This window comes from Podarcis gaigeae (genome assembly GCF_964106915.1).
Source record: "Podarcis gaigeae genome assembly, chromosome: 18".
Classification (NCBI taxonomy): Eukaryota; Metazoa; Chordata; class Lepidosauria; order Squamata; family Lacertidae; genus Podarcis; species Podarcis gaigeae.
This window is the reverse complement of record NC_139696.1, coordinates 11,670,390-11,685,905: the sequence shown is the minus strand read 5'-3', so window position 1 is coordinate 11,685,905 and position 15,516 is coordinate 11,670,390. Positions and strand designations below refer to the sequence as shown.

The 15,516-nt window shown below is 47.3% G+C and overlaps 2 long non-coding RNA genes across 6 annotated transcripts in view; both read right to left on the bottom strand.

Annotated features, from left to right (window-relative positions):
• LOC310835903 overlaps positions 1-243 on the bottom strand; it is a 41,264-nt gene extending 41,021 nt beyond the window's left edge. The window contains exon 1 of the long non-coding RNA XR_014559781.1: positions 89-243. This is a non-coding gene — a long non-coding RNA (uncharacterized lncRNA). The remainder of the gene's footprint in view (positions 1-88) is intronic.
• A 7-nt stretch (positions 244-250) lies between these two features.
• The window catches only part of LOC310835881, a 53,397-nt gene continuing 38,131 nt past the window's right edge, over positions 251-15,516 (bottom strand). For 4 of the 5 annotated variants that reach the window (XR_014559756.1, XR_014559757.1, XR_014559758.1 and 1 more), the window contains 2 exons: positions 2,350-2,451; positions 251-518 (listed from right to left, as the gene is read on the bottom strand). This is a non-coding gene — a long non-coding RNA (uncharacterized lncRNA). Of the gene's footprint in view, positions 519-2,349; positions 2,452-10,731; positions 11,790-15,516 lie in introns of those variants that run through there. The other variant, XR_014559760.1, reaches the window with a different exon arrangement.

Here is a 15,516-nt window from a genome sequence, read left to right as displayed (position 1 = left end):
ATAATAATAATATCTTTATTGTCATTGCCCCCTCTCGGGGACAACAAAATTACTTGGCTGCTCCATCCACCCAGGTAGGGCACTCCACACAAAATATTCCTGCCTTGCAGGGGGTTGGACTAGATAACCAGCAGGATCCCTTCCAACTCTCTATGATTCTATGATTATTTTTATTATGTGTTTTGCAGGGCATTTTTTCAGCCGGAACTCAGGTGAGATCTGCACCCATTGCTTCGCCCAATCTTTGCTAACATGTGGTCCCCCAAAAATTCCCTCCAAAGGGATGCTTCCCTTGGGCAGGAAAAGTCACCCCACGCCTGCCGCAATGCAAGCTGGGATGTCCGCTTTCGATGGGGATGGCGATGGCGAAGACCTCTTCGATTTCTTACTCCCATCTCCAGCTAAAATTCGAGAACCAATTCCTGTGAGAAACACGAGTCTGGAAAGGACACGCCGTCCAGCCAAATATTGGAGAGAGCTTTGCAGTCGAGAGTCGCTGGCTATTTTGCTCTCGCCACCTGCGTTTGAGGAAGAGAGAGGGGTTAGTGACAGAGTGGTGGACTTCCTTGTGTCCTTTGCTAGCCTCAGATTGGCAAGGCTCCCCTTCCATAGCATGCCGCTGTCCTGCGTTTTCCACGGGATGCCCCATCCCCACACCCCGAATGAAGAACGAGACAATTCCCAGCTTTGCATCTTCCTGTTAAAGGGGCCTCCTGAGGCTGCTGTTTCCCAGGCCCCTCTAAATCTTGGTGAAGGCTTGGAGGAGACCTTGGGGAGATCATCTCATCCAGTGGGTCCCAAAGTGAGCAGGATCACCCCCTGGGGCAGTCTTTTTTTTATTATTATTATTATTATTATTATTATTATTATTATTATTATTTACAGTAAGTTTCACCACCACCACCCCTCCTCTTCTTCCCCGCCTTATACTGTACTCTCCACTAATGTCTCATAACAAGTGTAACTGATCTGTAGAAAAGACTTTTCAACATGAAAAAAGAGACAAGGCTTGTGCTTTCGTAAACCAAGAACATATTTAATAACAATGATTTTTAAAAAATCGCACATGTTTCATCTGTTGTTAATGAAGCTGCAGCAACCTCAAGCTGTCTTGTTTACAACATCTTTCTTTACTGTGTTGTAGAAATATAGATGCATACAAGAATGCAAATTTGCCCCTGCATCTTACTCTTTGTTCGCTTGGAGAAGATAGATTTCCGGGGCGGGGGGGGGGGGGCTGAGTATTTTTTTCCTGAAAAGGAGTGGTAGGCCATTATTTCAGAGTGAGTGGCATTCTCAAGCAACCAATGTAAGATTTGGGGCTGTTTTCCGCCAAGTTGCAATCACTACTTGAACTGCCAAGATCAGGACGGTTCTTTTGACAATATATCTTGGCATCATCACAGACATTCAGCGACACTGATATGTCTTCAATTTTAATTCGGGGGGGGGGATTAGGTTTTTTTCTGGGGAGGGGGTCAGGAAGTACGTTAAGGCCTGCTTTAAAATATCACCCCCCCACCTTGCGTCAGTGCAAGTTTCTGAGCAAATAGTATCGACCCGCAGTATCAGGTGCAAAAGCGCAATTCTCATCTCCCCACCTCGACCCCCAATTGAGAGCATTCCCCCCCCCGCCCACGTTTGCTAATGACACATTTTATGCCTAGCTCAGAACCTTTGGGCCGGTGACGGAAAACGACTCTCCCTCTTAATTTAGTGATGGGAAATTGTCACTTAAGAAATGTGCTTTTCGCCCGTCGCAGGTGCCCGGGAGGTCAGTAAGGCTAAAAGGAGCGTTTCTTGAGTACACAGAAATCGCTTGGCTGGCAGAATACTTGGGTGGGTGGGTGGGTGGGGGGTTTGTCTTCGCCAAAAGGCTCATGCAAGGGTTGGGGTGAGCGCAGGAGGGAAGGCAGAGGACGGAGGGAGAGATGAGGACATTTGGGTGCCAGTGGCAGAAAAATCTCGCGGGTCTCCAACCCTCACTTCTAGTCATCTGGAGCAACAAGGAAGAATTCTGGGAACTGTAGTTAAGGTTGACAAGAAACCCTTATTTCCCGCCCCATAAGTTACAGTTCCCAGAGGTCCCATGAAGAGGCATAGATTGCTAAACTGTTCTGGAGATTGTAGCTTTGGGAACATAAGGGTCCCTTAGCAACACTCAGCATCCTTAACAAACTCCAGGGGGTTGGACTAGATGTCCTTTTGGATCCCTTCCAACTCAACAGCTCTATGATTCTTTGATTCTACATCTCCCATCATTTGGGGGGGGGATGGTGGGGAAGACACTACTGTCCAAAGTGGTATCATTGCACTCTAAATGTGATTGTGGATTCCAGGCCCCCTCACCTATTAGCAGGGAAGGCTCAGAGGACACGCAGCAACCCAGGAATGAAAACTATTCTCTCTCTTAAGCACCAGAAGGAAACAACCGACTCAGAACAGCGCCACCTAGTGACAAAACAAGAGAATGACATTATCCACATGCCCTACATTGAATTATATACCCCCAGCATTTACTTAATTTACTTCAGAAGTAATAAATTAACAACGCGTTTATTAACAGTGGACAGAACAGTAGTAGCCAGAACTCAGAAAACCTTGCAATTAATTCATATTGATCACTGGTATAATATCATCTGGCAAACAGCCATTCTGAGAAAGCTGTCACAAAATTGGAGGTGGCAAAGGGCGAGAAGCAGCAAGGCACTTTTTGCACTGCATGGTGTGGTTTTATTAAATGCACAAATGGAGCAAGACAAGGATGAGAAATACGTACAACATATATTGCAATAGATAAGAAGATGCTGCTCATTAGCTCAAGCCGATTACTCTGTTTTATACGTCAATTTATTGAAGAACTCCTTATCCTGGTTTACTGTTATCTTCTTATTATGTACTGTAAAATAATATGCTTAATAATAATAATAATAATAATAATAATGTTCCCCAACTACTCTGGGCGGCTTCAAGCACATGTAGAAACATAATAAAAACATAGTCTTTTACACCCTTGGCGACCCATTTTCTGTTAGTCATGTCATGTTTTATTATTTATCTGTGTACAATATTGTAACCAGAATATTGCTACGAAAGTTGGGTGCCTGCCCCTCTCTCTGCAGAGCGATGGCAAGAGCCCACGGGGGTTCCAGACACTCACCCCGGGTCTGTCTTCCTTTGCAGAATTGAGACACGGCAGAGACCGTTGTAGCTTTACGAAATGGTTTATTTGCCTATTTGCACCTTCAGTCTACATGGAGGGAGTCCAGATCCTGATTATTTGGGATGTGGAGGGAGAAATACAAGCTGCAGCGGAATTCCTGGACTAGCCTACGCAAAAGGACCTGGCCACGCTAGGGCCACTTAGGAAGAAATAGAGGGCCATTGAGGTCAACTGTCCTCCCTCCTTGCCCTGAGACTGGCGGTTTGGAAGGCTGCAGGGTAACTGGCTGTGAAGTGGCAGGAAAGGAGAGGGGTTTTAAGCAAGGTGTGCTGGGAAGAAGAAAGGGAGAGAAGGATGGGATCCATCTTGGGCAGGCTGGCTGAAGGCTGGCTGGGAGAGCTGCAAAAGCCCCCCTTGAAATGACCATGCTGTAAGATCAGGACTCCCTCCAGGCAGACTGAAGGTGTAAATAGGGGACTAAACCATATTTCTTAAAGCTATGATGGTTTCTGCTGTGTCTCAATTCCTCAAAGGACCACAGACCCTGGGTGGGTGCCTGGAACCCCCTGGAGTCTTGCAGAGAGAGGCGCCGGCTCCTGACTTTTGCATCTGTCTTATTTCTATTACATCACTACTTGTTTACGTTCAAGGTGAATCAGAGTTGGAAGGGACCCTGATGGCCATCTAGTCCAACCCCCTGCTTCAAAAGAAACAGAGCTATATGCAGAGAATTCCCTCCTCTCTGCTCCTGGCAGATTCACAGACACAGGCTCTCTTCGCCCGAGACAGGGCCTGATCCGGCTTTCCTTCTGTTTGCCGGTGGATCTTCCTCCTTGCTCCTCCCCCTCCCTCGCTTGACCCCGTCCAGACATCATTTGCATTTCTCCAGCAGGTGGACACCCCATCTGCTCCCAGGCACTGATGTCAATTAGCTCTCTCCCGCCTCCCCCCCTCAGACGTGCATCCAAAGGACACAGGACCCGGGCGGCAAGGATTCAGGGCGTGTGGGCCCTGCGCATCTCCCCCGACACACAGCCCATTTATGCCAAGGAGGAAGAGAGATGTCTGCCGTCTCGACATGCCGCTGTCCCCAAGGGGCTCTTCGTCGCCTGGGGGAGTGGGGCAGGCAGACGCAATAACCGTAGCCAAGGGGGGAGATCCTCCAGGAGACAGACAGGAAGGACTGGGGCTCAATTAGTGGCTCCCAGACTTTTTCAGCCCACTGCCCCCTTGGCTCCATAAGCACATACCCAGTGCCCCCTACCCTCTTAAAACAGGCCCTCCAAGTGCCCCCATTTTCCAGGCACAGCCCAGGATTTACAGAAGCCATCCCAGTTTCTGATTTGATCCCAGAATGTCCCACTTTTCCTTAGGATGTCCCTATTTTCGTCAGATAAATGTTGGAGGGTCTGGAGCTATGCGACTCCCGAGCCAAGATAAGTAACGAGACAACCTTTAGACGACATCGGAAGGCTGCAGGCTGGTAGCGGGCGGGGCCAGAACAAAAGTGGGCGGAGCTGCAGGCTGGTAGTGGGCGGGGCCAGAACAAAGTGGGTGGAGCAACAGCTGCAGGTTTTAGATTTCCTGCAGGAGTTCCTGCACACTCACTCAGAGACTCACCAGGATTATTGCAAGGGTACCTTAATGAACAGCTCCACTTCCCTGAATTGCACCAAGAAATTATAAGACAGTTTCCTGTGTTTTTTAATGCTTTTCTAAGAGATGCGTGTCAGAGAGGGAGTGTCTCTGGATCTCTAAGGGAGACGCGAAGAGGCAATGGCAATGGGGCAATGGGATGGGGGCACCAGAAGTGTAAATGATTTTCAGACTTTGAGAAGCTGGGCTCACTGGATCAAGTCTGGGTGAATTAATCATAGAGTTGTAGGGACCCCAGGGGTCATCTAGCCCAACCCCCTGCAATGTAGGAATCTTTGGCCCAACATGGAGCTCAAACCCACGACCCTGAGATCAAGAGTGTCATGCTCTACCACCTGAGCTAGCCAGTTAAAGCAGTTTCAACTGGATTCTGAGCAAATGTGCAATGAATTTTTCTCTTCAAAATTCATTGCTTCTGAATTTTGTTTTTTTAAAGGGTAGCGGGCACTGGGGATGAGCTTAGGGAACTGAGGGGGGCAGGGACCCCCCCAAAATCAGGGAACGACAGGGGCCGCCGGTATTTGAAGTTGTACATTGGAAGAATCAACACATCACATCACGCAACACATTATTGAACTGTGCAACTCCCTGCAGGGATGGCACCAACTTGGATGGCTTTAAAAGAGGACTGGATAAAGTCATGGAGGAGGAAAAGTCTGTCAGTGGCTTTCTGGAATAGGGGTTTCTGGAAACTGCAGTGGGGAGAGAGTTGCTCTTGTGTTCGATTCCCTTTTGGGGCATCTGGTGGGCCGCTGTGAGACCAGGATGCTGGATTTGACGGGTCCTGGGTCTGATCCAGTAGCAAGTCTCTTCTTAGGTTCCTATGGAACCCCCAGGTTCAGAGGCAGTCTATCTGGAGCCCTGGGTTCATAGCCACTATGGGAACAGGATGAGTCCTAGGCCTGATCCTTATGCTCTCATGTTCTTCTTGCACACCGGTTAGAAATGGCAGTTTACATTACTAAAATAAACGAATATTGCTGCTGATGGCATTTTTTCTTTTTCCGATACGGGTCAAACCTGCATCTCTTTCCCCCCAAAGCACTACACAACTATTAAGTTAACTTTATTCGTTTTACAGCCCTGGAGAGGACAGTTTGAATAATTCATGCCTGGTGGGGGCGAGGGGAGGGGAGGGTGGAGTTACCTCTGACCTTGAACGCTGGGGCCCTTTTTATCGTGCCCCATCTCCCCCCGCCCCACAGTCCGCGTGCCCATTCACAACAGCTGGGGTGTCTAGCCGTGAGTTGACAGTTCAATGCAGTCTTTGTCTAACCCGGCCATTAACCGAGACGAGTTCTTAAAATGCAGAGAAGTTGCAATATAATATTTATGGACTCTACACCAGCTCCTCTGCTCCACCCCCCCCCCCAGCACATGCACACATGCTCAGTGCGTGTCTGGGCTTCAGCAAGCACTACCTCCTGGCCTGAAAATTTAGAAGCAGGAGAAGTAAAAGCAAACGAGGACGGCCATTCCAAGCCTGCAAAAGCCTTGTTATTACTGCAGAAAATCTCCAAAATAGCAAAACAGGTAATAGAAGCAAGTACAGAACTAGCATGCCCTCCAACATTTCTCCAGTGAAAATAGGGACGAACCCTATTAAATATCTCCTAGGACAACCATGTGCATGCACTGTTTAGGGAAGTTCTTAATTTTGAAGTTTTATTCTTTTTTTTCGTGTTCTGTTGGGAGCCCAGAGTGGCTTGGGAAAACCAGCCAGATGGGCGGGGTATAAATAAAATATAACAACAACAACAACAACAACAACAACAACAACATGACAAGGAACTCATAACTCGCTTACTCTCACCAGCTAGAAGTATGGTAACTGGACACTGGAAGAACCTATCAGGACCAGTGGTACCAAAATGTACGGGAAACTGCCCTGCTAGAGAAGTTAGCCAACAAACTTAAACTAGCACAGGGACAAGCAAAGGCGGTGTAGCTCTCCTTTTTCATATACACGGTACAACAGGACAAAACAGCTCACAACTCAGTATGGCTAACCTGACCCTCCCACCCACAGGCAAACAAGCCACACAGCAACTAACTGAACACAACCCACCAAGCTCTGGAGCTTCCAATCTCTCGCAAGGCCAATGAAGACAAATAAATATAGAAATATGTGATGCAGACACAAATCCCCACCCTAACTCTATGCAGTAGAATGAAAGAACAATACTCCCATTCCCCCCCCCTTTCCCCCTTTCTTTCCCCCCAACTGTACGATGTCCATTACATTAATATCTCAGCTAGGGCCAGGGCCTTTTCAATACTGGCCCCGACTTGGTGGAACGCTCTGTCACAAGAGACCAGGGCCCTGCAGGACTTGTCATCTTTCCGCAGGGCCTGCAGGACGGAGCTGTTCCGCCTGGCCTTTGGTTTGGACTCCGTCTGACCCTTATGTTTCCCTCCCCTTAGGGTTTTGATCTATGGGCTGCTATTAAAATGAGGCTGCATTTTAAATTATATTTTAACCTGTATTTTAAATTGGTCCCCCCCCCCATCATGTTTTTACTGTAATTTTACTGGTGTTAGCCACCCTGAGCCCGGCTCTAGCTAGGGAGGGTGGGGTATAAATAAAATTTCTTCTTCTTCTTCTTCTTCTTCACATTAACAAACTGTAGAAAACTGTGAAAAAGACTCTGGAGAGCTCAGCTGGTTAGAGAGTGGTGCTGACAACACCACGGTTGCAGCTCTGATCCCCGTCTGGGACAGTTGCCTACTCCTTTATTGCAGGGGGTTGGACTAGATGACCCTCGGGGTCCCTGCCAACTCCACAATTCCAGGCTACTATGAATCAAAAGTGGAGATGCTATATGTATATATCCTTGTTTATTTTGTAACACAAGAAAATCTTCAATGAAAACTATTTTTTTAAAAGGGGGGGGGGGACACACAAAAGGGCCAGGAAGACTATTGAGGGGATGGAGCGACTTGCCTGTGAGGAAAGGTTGCAGCGTTTGGGAACTTTTGGTTTAGAGAAAAGGTGAGAAGGAGGGGATGCTGTGGCAGAAGTTCCTCAAACGCTGAGTGGCCGGGAGAAAGTGGGAAAGAAAAGTTTTCTTCCTCTCATGTCGTGCTAGAACTCACGGGCATCCTGTGCCCACGAAAAGGACTTATTGGAAAAGGACTTATTCAGGCAGCCCATGCAGGAGGCCAGGGTGGTCCCAACCTGGATGGATTTAAAAGTATGTTGGAAACAGAGGAGAAGACTATTGGCTGGGATGGAGGCAGCGGTGTTTCTGAGTACCAGAGGCCGGAAACTGCAGTTTCCCCCTGAGGCATCTGGCTGGTGGTGGACTAAACAGGTGGATGGACTAAACAGGCCACTGGCCTGATTCAGCAGGCAATTCTGAGGTTCCTGTTTTGTAGAATCATAGCATTGTGGAGTTGGAAGGGACCCCAAGGGCCATCTAGAGCAACCCCCTGCAATGCAGGAATCTCAGCTAAAGCACCCAGGACAGATGGCCTGTTTAGACCTCTGCTTAAAAACCTCCAAGGAAGGAGAGTCCACGACCTTCCAAGAGAGACTGCTCCACTGCTGGACAGTTCCCACTGCTGGAAGTTCTTCCTGGTGTGTAGTCGGAATCTCCTTTCTTGTAACTGGGAGCCACGGGTTCGAGTCCTACCCTCCAGAGCAGGAGAAAACATGCTTGCTCCCTCTTCCATGGGACAGCCCTTGAGATATTGGAAGATGGCTCTCCTATCTCCTCTCCATCTCCAACCCACTGGAGAGAGAAAGAAACTCAGAAGGGTTCACTGCTGGGGAACATGGACAGAAAAGTGGGTGGGGGGGGGAGAGAACGGGGCAGCGCAAGTGGAGGAGGATGCAGCTAGCCGACTGAGCTATGACCTGAAGTGCTGCACATGCTGCAACATGCAGCTGCAGTGGCAACTGGATTGTGCTTTAATGTCCTCCTCAGCCTACATAACTTAACTGCAGTCAAAAAGCCTTCTTTTTTGTGAGCAGTTTTTTTGTCGTATAATTTTTTATTTCCCCCCCAAAAGTTTTCACAATAACCTTCAAATCAAATAATTACATTATTTCGCAAGCTGACTTCCCACTCTCACTTCCACAAACCTTTTCTACTGCATTATATCTTTATCTATTACAAAAAAAATCTGAGTGTATCTGAAGAAGTGTGCATGCACACGAAAGCTCATACCAAGAACTGACTTAGTTGGTCTTTAAGGTGCTACTGGAAGGAATTTTTTTTGTTAGACTATGGCAGACCAACACGGCTACCTATCTGTAAAAAAAAATCCTGTTACAATTATTCTGTCATTTTCCTTCCACTGCCTGTATCTTGAATCTTGCCCGCTGTAATATTTTTTGTAAACAGCTTTGAGGTTATATACCATCACCAAGCGGTATATAAATTTTACAATTGTAAAAAAAAAGCCCTCAAAACTGTTTACAAAAAAAGATAAAGCAATAAAAGAAAAACTAGCAACCATCTAAAACTATAGAAAAGTTTGAATAACGATAGACTAACGACAGATTAGAACCCGCACCAACTTTCTGAACCTCTGGACGGGATTATCTAAACAAGAATGCTGTGGCTCTTGATGTCCATGAGCAATAATAATAATTATTATTATTTATACCCCGCCCATCTGGCTGGACTTCCCCAGCCACTCTGGGCGGCTTCCACCAAAATATTAAAATGCAATAATGCACCAAACATTAAAAGCTTCCCTAAAGAGGGCTGCCTTCAGGTGTCTTCTGAAAGTCTGGTAGTAGTTGTTCTCTTGGACATCTGGTGGAATCTGTGCTGCCTCCCTGGGCAGAAGCCTCCCTGCTTCTGTATCCCAGTTGCTCTTGCGCTCGATCCAGGCATCTGATCAGCCGCGGTGAGATCAGGACGCTGGACCAGGGAGGCCGGTGCCAGACGCGCAGTCTTCGGCGCAGGAGGGGATTTCCATGCGGAGACACAATGATCTCATTCTCTGGGGGCCTCGAGGTGGGTCTTGCCCCTTTCCCAGCCAGACACAATAGCTGCCTCCTCCACCCACCACAGCCCTGGCCATCTCCCCACATTGTCCTCCGGCTTTCCCACACACGCTCCCTCTCCCGCACGCTCAAATCCTTTGCGCCCTTGGGGAGGGATAATGGGTACATTAATGCTTTCCACGGCGGAGACGTTTTTGTCCTGGAGAAAAAAGGAACTTTGTGCATGGATTTGTTAGGCGAGGGAGCAGTTGGGGGGGGGGGAGCCCATTCCTCTTTTCCATCCATAACCCAGAGAGAGAGAGAGAACTCTGGATTTAGCCCCAAATAGCTATAAATATTCAAGGCGGACAGAGAGAAGAAGAGAGATCTCAGCTCTCAGTACAATTGTCCCTTTTGGAAATTGGCATCGCTCAGCCCAAACAACTTCGTGCATGCTTGGGGGCTGGGGTTATTATTATTATTATTATTAGCCAAACATAGAACTGTAGAGTTGAAAGAGACCCCAAGAATCATCTAATCCAGCTCTCTGTAAATCTGCTTGTTTGTTTATTACATTTATAAACCTCCTTTCATCCTAAGATCTCAGGGCAGTCCACAGAATAAAATACAGGATAAAAACATGAAAAATAAATAAAACAAAAACATGAAAATAAGTTAAAAAAGCCAAACAAGCACACACATACAAAACAATCCCCTCCTTCCCACAGACACACTTAAAAGGCTGTAGAATATTAATCGGGAATGCAGGGACCTGAGCTAAATAAACCCTGAAAACCTCCAATGAAGGAGAGTCTACCCTCTTCTGAGATCAAAGAATCATAGAACGGTAGAGGTGGAAGGGGACACCCAAGGTCATCCAGTCCAACCCCCTGCAATGCAGGAATCACATCCAAATCATCTCCGACAGGTGGTCACCTTTGCTTCAAAATTCCAAGGAAGGAGAGTCTGTCACCTCCGAAGGGAGTTCTTCCTGATGTTTAGTCAGAATCTCCTTTCTTGCAACTTGAAGCTATGGGTTCGAGTCCTCCCCTCCAGAGCAGGAGGAAACCAGCTTGCTCCATTTTCCCTGTGACAGCCCTTGAGATATTTGAAGATGGCTCTCCTATCTCCTCTTAGTCTCCTCTTCTCCAGCTCCCTCAACTGTTCTTCATAAGGCCTGGTTTCCAGACCCTTGATCATCTTGGCCTCCCTCCTCTGCACACCTTCCAGCTTGTCAACATCCTTCTCAAACTGTGGTGCCCAGAACTGGATGCAGGACTTCATACGTGGTCTGAGCAAGGCAGAATAGAGGGGGAATCCTCCCCCTACAGAGCCATCATGTCTGCTTGGAAGCCTCTCCAGGGACCCCCAAATAATTTCACCGGAGTTTCAAGCCAAAATCATACCGACCTCCCTAATTCAGAGTTAGACCATTAGTCCACCTAGCTGGCCCTCAGCCCTGAATGCGAAACCAGGTGTGCTGGAAGGCTGATGCCAATAGGAAGCTCAGGACTGGCTGTGCTCCACTGAGCTCAGGGCTGCCTGCGCTGACTGGCAGCAGCTGCCCAAGGCTTCAAGCAGGGGACTCTCCCAGTCCTTTCCTGGAGATGCCCTCAGGGACTGGACCTGCATGTGAAACAAGAGCTCTGCCATGAAGCTGCGGCTCTCTTTCCCAGGACAGGACCACATGCCTGGCATTTGGTGGTAGACTGCCCCTGAACACGGAAGCTCTACTTAACTCTCAGCAACGGATGCCTCCACTCATCCTCTGAGAAGCAATCCCTGTTGATGGTATCAAACAAATCCTGGAAATGTAAACATAATGAGGGAACGTAGTCGCCCAGAGTGGCTGGGGCAACCCAGTCAGATGGGTGGGATATAAATAAAATAACAACAACAACATGAACAATTGTACCCTGCCCATCTGGGTTTCCCCAGATCTCATAATATGAAAAAAATCATAATCAGATGAAATCGTGAGCGGGTTTTGAAATATGAGCAGCAGCAGAAGATTGATAATATAGGAAATAGAAGATGTCATGGATGTTTTAGCTGAGATTCCTGCATTGCGGGGGGTTGGACCATCAGGGTCCCTTCTGACTCTACGATTCTATGATTCTGTGTCTTAGGTGAAATGTTTATTAGAATGCAATGTGTAAATGGGATGGGAAAGGCGGGAAGTCAAAGTTTAAAGAGAAATGTGGAATAAATTTGGAATCTGGAGTATATATGTAAAGATTTCAAAGCATCTGACAGTGAATAAGCAAAAGCGTAGAACTCAGAGCAGAAAATTGGGCAGCAGCCCTGCTAGCGAGGGGAGGCTGAGCGGTCAGAACGGAGGAAGGGGCTTGACCAGGGATGCCAAGTGAGAAAGAGGGAATTTGAGGAAGGCAAGAGGAGCCTTGGAGCTGCAGAAACAGCAGTCCTAAGAGGACCAGGCTTCAGGGGCTGGGGGGGAGAGAAGGGGGAGGCAAAGCGATGGGGACTTGGAAGATGAGGACCACAAACCTGCCCTGGGTGCACAAATTGTGTTAGTGAGCCATTGCTGCACCAGGTCCATATCTACATCTCAGCCATCAGGACGATGCCCCTTTCCTCATCTGTTTGCGGGGAGATTAGATGGAGGGGGCTCCCTATTCCATGAGCAGCCATTCTTCATTGGCTTGCGGGGCAACCGGGCAACACTGAGTCAATGCAAGATTTCTGGAGAAAGCAGATGGGTAAATTCTTCTCCCTCTCTCACAGCAACAATTGAACCAACTGATATTTTCATTTCATTATCATTTCACTTTTATCTATTCTGCCTTTCTATATTACTACAAGCAAGGCAGTTTACAGCAACAAAGAACACGTGCCTTATAATAATATAATAATACAATTCTGAAAGAAGAAGAAGAGGAAGAAGAGTTTGGATTTGATATCCTGCTTTATCACTACTAAGGAGTCTCAAAGCGGCTCACATTCTCCTTTCCCTTCCTGCCCCACAACAAACACTCTGTGAGGTGAGTGGGGCTGAGAGACTTCAAAGAAGTGTGACTGGCCCAAGGTCACCCAGCAGCTGCATGTGGAGGAGCGGAGACGCGAACCCAGTTCACCAGATTACGAGTCCACCGCTCTTAACCACTACACCACACTGGCTCTTATTACACTGAAAGTTGTAATAAGACAACTTTAAAATGGAACCACTTATATCAAATAACATAATATTAAATAATCTATTAAAATATAATAGCACACACTAAAATTAACTCTCAAAACATCAGAAAATAAAAAATTAAACAGAAATTCATTCTTAACAATTACAATAAATAACTACTAAACTATGATCAATAAAAATCCAGTCACAGAAAATACCACAATGTGTACAAAACCATGTAAAAGGATCAAACTGAGAAACAAAGACACAACTTTTAAATTTGTTTTTACAGTATATCCAAAGAAGCTGATTGCTGAAGGATTCATGACAGATGAAAGAAAGGACTTTTCCACACAGTGCAGAGCTGAACTGTGGGACTCCTTGCCACAAGATGTAGTGGCCACTAACCTGGATGGCTTTAAAAGAGGATCAGGCGGATTTGGGGAGGAGGCCACAGATGGCTACTAGCCCCACAGGCCATGCTCTCCCTCTGCTGATGGGGGTGGCAAATGCCTCAGAATTCCACTTTTGGGGGGATTCACCCTTGGCTTTCCCACCTGCTTCCTAGGTAAATATCTGGGCTCCCCAACCTTTCTCTGGGAAAGCTTGCATTCCAGTATTGAATCAGAGCCAATGTCAGTGTGCAGAAAAGCCCATTGCCACTTGCTGTAATTCAGGGCTAAATTGTGGGTTTTCCTGGGGAAAGAGGCAGAAGAAAAAGGAAACATTGCGAGAATATTATATGCCCCAAAATGATGGGAAGATGCAGAACCCACGACAGAGGTGTGGCAGTTGAAAACGATGGAGTACGTTGAACTAGCAAGTTTAACCAGTAAAACTAGAGAACAAGATGAGAGAGCCTTCAAGGAGGATTGGAAAAAATTTATAGATTTTTTTTTAAAAAAAACTATTGGAAAATTTATAAATAAAAGTTAATTTTTTAAAAGGGAAATATTGCTTGGAGACAGACCTGTCCCTAAAAAGGCAGCGAAAAAGGAAGGGTGGAAGAGCCCTTTCTTGCTGCGTTGGGCCAATGGGAGAACAGGATCCCTTCTTTGATGGAGGTCAAATAGTTTACGGCATGATCAGCTGCCCTGCAGTGTTGGCAGAAAGGCTGCCTTTTGCAACACAGTTCCAGGGCCAATAAAGAGAGTCTGTTTAAATGATGGGAGTCTGTAAAACCAGCGGGGGAGTCCATTTGGCTGGAAACCAAATGGAAGGACATCAGCAGAGCCGGCTGGACCAGACGGACGGGGACCCATCTAGTCACAGAGTCATAGAATTGCAGCATTGGGAGGGGACCCCAAGGGTCATCTAGTCCAGCCCTCTGCAATGCAGGAATCTCAGGAGAAGAATCCCTGGTAGGTGGCCACCCAGCCTCTGATAATAATAATAATAATAATAATAATAATAATAATAATAATTTATTATTTGTACCCCGCCCATCTGGCTGGGTTTCCCCAGCCACTCTGGGCAGCTTCCAACAAAGATTAAAAATACATTAAAATGTCACACCTTAAAAACTTCCCTGAACAGGGCTGCCTTCAGATGTCTTCTAAATGTCAGGTAGTTGACATCTGATGGAAGGGCGTTCCACAGGGCAGGTGCCACCACCGAGAAGGCCCTCAGTCTGCTTCCCTGTAACCTCACTTCTCTCAGGGAGGGAACTGCCAGGAGGCCCTCAGAGCTGGACCTCAGTGTCCGGGCAGAACGAAGGGGGTGGAGACTCTCCTTCAGGTATTCTGGGCCAAGGCTGTTCAGGGCTGTAAAGGTCAGCACCAACACTTTGAACTGTGCTCAGAAACGTACTGGGAGCCAATGATTAAGCCTCCGGTTCCTACATTGCAGGGGGTTGGACTAGATGACACTTAGGGTCCCTTCCAGTTCTACAAATGCCCTGGCTATTATCCTCCAAGCATTTAACCCTTGCTGGATCCAGGACACCAGTAATGCGAAAGAGACTTGGGCATCATGCAGACTAAGCTTGCAGCAACACACACCTCCCTCAAGCTTTTCCCAGAGGACTCCGTTTCCAGACCCGTTTTCATCTTAGTCGCCATCCTGCCCACATGTTCAACATGATGCCCTCACTGTGCCCCAGTGGGAACCCCTAAAACTGGATCCGAGCACAGCAGCTGCCCCCACCTGTGTTTCCCGACAACAGCTCTTCAGAAGTTCTCTGAAAGTAACCCCACTAGGATTTATGGATTTGGGGATTTCATAAGACCACTAGGATTGCAACCGCCTTTCCTATAAGCAAGACTCATAGAATCATAGAGTTGTTGAGTTGGAAGAGATCCCCAGGGGTCATCTAGTCCAACCCCCTGCAGGAATCTCAGCTGAAGCATCCATGGCAGATGGCCATCCAACCTCTGCTTAGAAACCTCCAAGGAAGGAGAGTCACAAGCTCCTGAGGGAGAGTGTTCCACTGTCGAACAGCTCTCACTGTCAGAAAGTTCTTCCTGATGTTTAGTCGGAATCTCCTTTCTTGTAACTTGAAGCCATGGGTTCAAGTCCTCCCCTCCAGAGCAGGAGAAAACAAGCTGGCTCCCTATTCCATGTGACAGCCCTTGAGATATTTGGAGATGGCTCTCCTATCTCCTCTCACTCTTTTCCAGGCTA